The following is a 4,675-nucleotide window of genomic DNA, read 5'->3' on the forward strand; positions in this document are numbered from 1 at the left end:
ACCACATCTCAGAGAGGGAGGAGGCCCGGCTGAAGTCACCTGAGCAGAGAGAGGCAGAATCAGAAATCAGAACTGGGATCTTGGCGTTGGCTCTTTGGCTCCAGGTTGCTCAGGTGGAGCTGTTCTCTCTGTCCTCAGGGGAAAGACAGACAGAAGCGGCAGGGTGGTCAGACACTCTAAGAGCTGACAAGGGCACAGGGCTCATTAAATCAGTCTGGACACAGCCTGTCCCGAGCCGTTGCTGGCTCCCCTCCCTCCCACCTTTGCTCTGCACCTCCCAGGGGAACTTGATGAATTCGCTAGGTTTAGCCTCCCTTTAACTTCCTGATTAGTTACATTTATAAACTCCGTTTGTGTTTGCTTTTTCATCAAACTGACACCCCCCCCTCCAGCCCCAGAAAAAAAAAAAAGAGGGCCAATTTTCAGTGCCACTGATTTACTGCAATTTCTGGAAATCAGACGGAACCGAGGAGAGACGTGGTTGGAATTTCAATTTCTTCTCTGCACACAGGTCACAGGTATCTGCCTGAATTGGAGGCAAGGGTAGCAGAAGAGAAGATTAAACGATGCCCAGATCCAGAGTCAGCCAAGGTGGCAAGATGCTATGCAAATGGGTATGACTCTACAGACGTCCTGAGGTGTCCACCATAGGGAGAGCAAGCCTGTGTGTTTCTATGGGCCTGGTGACCGACTCGGAATGACAGCCTCGGTTACTCTGCTTCATGGTCCTGGATATTTAAACATTCAATTAGTACTTATTTTACTAAAGTGTTAAATGTTCATCGTTAAACATTTTTTTTAAGAAATCCTTGAACTCTTTCGTGTCACGTCACCTTCCCTCCCCAGGCTCATTCAGTTGCGTATTTGAAGTGCCACAGTGATGCCTTGACATCATGACTTCCCAGCCACACAATCCCGTGTCTCTCCGTGTGCCTCTCTGTCTCTGTCCTTATCTGCCTCCGACTCTCAATCAGAGCTGGGATCTTGGCGTTGGCTCTTTGGCTCCAGGTTGCTCAGGTGGAGCTGTTCTCTCTGTCCTCAGGGGAAAGACAGACAGAAGCGGCAGGGTGGTCAGACACTCTAAGAGCTGACAAGGGCACAGGGCTCATTAAATCAATCTGAACACAGCCTGTCCTGCGCTGCTGCTGGCTCCCCTCCCTCCCACCTTTGCTCCGCACCTCCCAGGTTCCTCCTTTCTTCTCTCCTCCCCTTTATCACCAGTTCTTCCCTTCCTCCTCCTCTCAGCCTCTTACCTCTTTCTTCTCTTGAGCTCCCCCCACCCTGTCTCCGAACAGAACCATTTCTCTTCCAGTTCGACACATGGCTGTCTCTCGGAAGTTGCCTCTGTAAAGGATGCTGGGTCTTCCCCTTCTCCTCTGCATCCTCCCTGGGCTCCCTGTATCTTTTCGGGATTGCACATTGATTCTGCTGGAATACTTCCCTTAGTAATGCTGTGAGAAGGGTCCTTGGAGGAACACCAGATCATTTGTGTCTCCGAACGTGGTCTTTTGGTTTATTTATCAAGCCCGATTGTTTTCTTGGTACTTATTCACGATTGAAATGGCTGTGAATTTTGAAGGCATCCACACATCTACTTCAGTTTCTGTTGTTATTGGCCTATTGATATCAATCAGATTCTCCTTTAGTGGTGTGTGGCATGTGCTTCTTTTATTTCCGTTTTTCCTCTTTTTCTGAGTGTTTTCGTGATCTTTATTTAATCCTGTCTGCTTTTAAAAACCATGATAGTGTGTCCTGATGCAGAGAGTTCTCCACTGTATGAGAGGGGTCACACAGGGGACTGGAGAGACGGCTCATTGGTTAAAGGCACTGGACAAGGTTCAGTCCTGAGCCCCCACACCACGGCCCACAACTGTGTGTAACTACTGCTCTACACTCAGCCTTTACTTGGGTTCCGGGATCCCAGTTCAGGTCCTCATGTGTGGATGGCAAGCACCTTACCCGGTGAGCCATCTACAGGAGAGCTATCTTAAACATTGGCCAAGCATATGTTAAAACAGAATGACAAGTTAAAATTCAAAACAAAAATCTAATGGTAATTTTCCTTTCTTAGTTTTGAAAAGGCTCTGTCAACTGAAGGATGGTAGGGACGGGGACCTGATGGAAGTCTGTCCCACTGTCCTGGAGAGACGGTGAGACTGCAGGTCACCAGGAAGAACTCCGTAGCACTACAGATGGCCAACAAACATCCATTGAACTATGTACACTCTTTACAGCATATGACGCCCTGGTTGGTAATAACAATCCCTTTCCCCTCAAAGGACTCAAGTGTTGAAGGCATAGGCCCTCATGAGGACAGGGCTTCTAGCTGGAGGGAGTCTGGGGAAACTGATCCAATCATCACAGTTCTGACTTCCCTGAGAGGTCACTTCTCTGAGAGATTATTCGTAAATTGGCACCATCTTGGGGAGGGGTGGAAATGAAGAGGTGGAGCCTGCTGGGAGGAAGTCGGTCACTGGTGATGTGCTAACTCCGCTCTCTGCTTCCTGGTTGTCACAAGGAAACAGTCTCCTCCCACGTGTACTCTGGCCTCCATGATGGTCAGCCTTACCTCGGCCCACCTGACCAAGGGTCAAACCGTGGAAACCACGAGCCCAGACACGACCTCCCTCCTCAGAGCTGTCTCCTCAGGTGCTCCCTCACAGGGGTGAGACGTCTGACGGACACAGTTTACAGCCGTGAGGAGCGGGAGCTCTGCTACCCCTTCTCTACCATTTCGCCATGGAAATGTCAAATAGAGAGGAGAGGAGTGGCTGTCACACACCCACCACAGCGGGCCAAGCTTGTCCTCTCAGAATTCCATCACTGGGGTGTTCCTGGGTAAATCCCTGATGTCACACCACATCTATGTAGTGAGATGGCCATTTGTGAACCTTTACATCAGCACATTACAGGGACTGTCCCTGATGTGAGCGTGAGCATCAATCTCCAGTGACTCTCTCTTCAGCAGAACCCACAATGCTCCTCTCCTCGTCAGTAATACTCCTTCCAGTAGCTTCCAGGCTCAAACTCATGGAACAGTCTATGAAATATTATCCTCAGAGAAATAATGATGAATTTATCTGAGCCAGGGCTCGTCTTTACCAGGTCTTTCTTCTTGAGGAACGAGGACAAAGGACAGTCTTCATCCCTGAGAAAACCTCTGCTGCTGTGTCTATGGGCAATGAGATGTTTATAGCTAAACTCCCAGAGGGACTGAAACCAAGATTTATGGTGCATAATCCGCAATGCCATCATACACAACCCCCTTTACCTCTCCTGTCACTATAGCAACCATATCCCATAATAAGCAGTGAGGACGTCGTCAGGAAAGACAGGAAGCTGGAAAGAACAAGGCTCACTTCTGATCACTCCCAACTCCTTGGTGTTCTTCCTGTAGAGTCGCAGCCTCTCGTGGCTCACTACACCCACGGGCTACTGTCTGCAGCCATCGCTGGATGAGTCAGGTCTTCCTAACATCTTGACATCATGCCAATTCCAAGTCCTCAATGTCCTGTAGCTAGGCAGTGCTAAGGAAGCCTCGGACATTTTAGTTCAGGCTGTCAACATCCAATTCTGAAATGAAAGTGAATGTAGAACAGACTCTTAGAGTGAAATTCAGACTCCCAATTCCATAAAACAGCATAAAAGAGGAGCGATGCATTCTCTCTCTGCCCACCAACGTGCGGCTCTCAGGCACTGCTGGGGAGGAGCTACCGCTAGGCAGAGTGAGTCTTCACAGAAGCTTCAGTGCGGATTCCACGTGACAGAGGAGGGCTGCAGAGAAGACTCAATGGCTAAGAGCACTTCCTGCTTTACTTCAGATTCCAACACGCACATGAGGCACTTCACGATCACCCATGATGCCAAAGGAGCCTAATGCCCATGTACACCTATACACGCACACAGACATATGTCCCTGAATGAACACCACAGAAGAAGTGTGAGAAGAGTGTGCAAGCCAGAAGAAGTAGTGAACATCGTGAGAGAAACAGTCTCCGGTGACTGCTGGCATAGGTCATGTGGCTAAGGAGAAGTCGGTAAGTGAATTCCATCCCCCTGTCCTTGGCTGTTTTCAGTGTTGACGTGTGACCCAGAGGAGTCCAATGGGAATGGCGTGCAGGGACTAGCGCACTCTCTTCTCCAGGATCTGCAGTGTGTCCTGCGGTGAGACCTGCTTCTGCAGATGCTGACACGTGGGTTCCCTTCCCCCAGGTGACAGACACAAAGGCGGTGAGTCTGAGGAAAGTGTTGAGAAATACAGCCTTAGCTGATGTCATGCTGCGAACCTCCATCGAAATAGACTACAATCACCTCTCTCTCTCTCTGTCTCTGTCTCTCTGTTTCTGTCTCTCTCTCTCTCTCCATCTCTGTGAGTGTTCTCTTGTTTATTGACTTTAAGTTTTTCTATTACTAACAATCAAAAGCCCCTTTTGAGCTCCTGGCTGCACACTTACTGTGTGTCACGTGTTGCTCAGGTTGATGAAGAGTTTCTCACAAAAGAAATTATGAAACGAACCTGATAAGACACGAATGGCTGCTATAGGTGGAGGGGGCCTCAGTCTCTCAACACCTGTCAATCACTGTACCCAGAGAAGTTGAGTAAACAAAACACATGTATTTGCAATTTATTTACAAATTATTAACTTTTCAAGGAAACCACAGAGTGACTTTCAGT

General features: G+C 48.8%; 1 long non-coding RNA gene across 1 annotated transcript; it reads right to left on the reverse strand.

Annotated features, from left to right (window-relative positions):
• Positions 1-419: 419 nt before the first annotated feature.
• Positions 420-4,125, reverse strand: LOC146895437 (uncharacterized). Its single transcript, XR_014998910.2, has 2 exons — positions 1,254-4,125; positions 420-1,032 (listed from the first exon to the last, which is right to left on the reverse strand). It is a non-coding gene; the product is annotated as an uncharacterized LOC146895437 (long non-coding RNA).
• Positions 4,126-4,675: the final 550 nt, after the last annotated feature.

The sequence above is a fragment of the Myodes glareolus genome, chromosome 2, assembly GCF_982192425.1.
Source record: "Myodes glareolus chromosome 2, mMyoGla1.1, whole genome shotgun sequence".
Lineage (NCBI taxonomy): Eukaryota > Metazoa > Chordata > Mammalia > Rodentia > Cricetidae > Myodes > Myodes glareolus.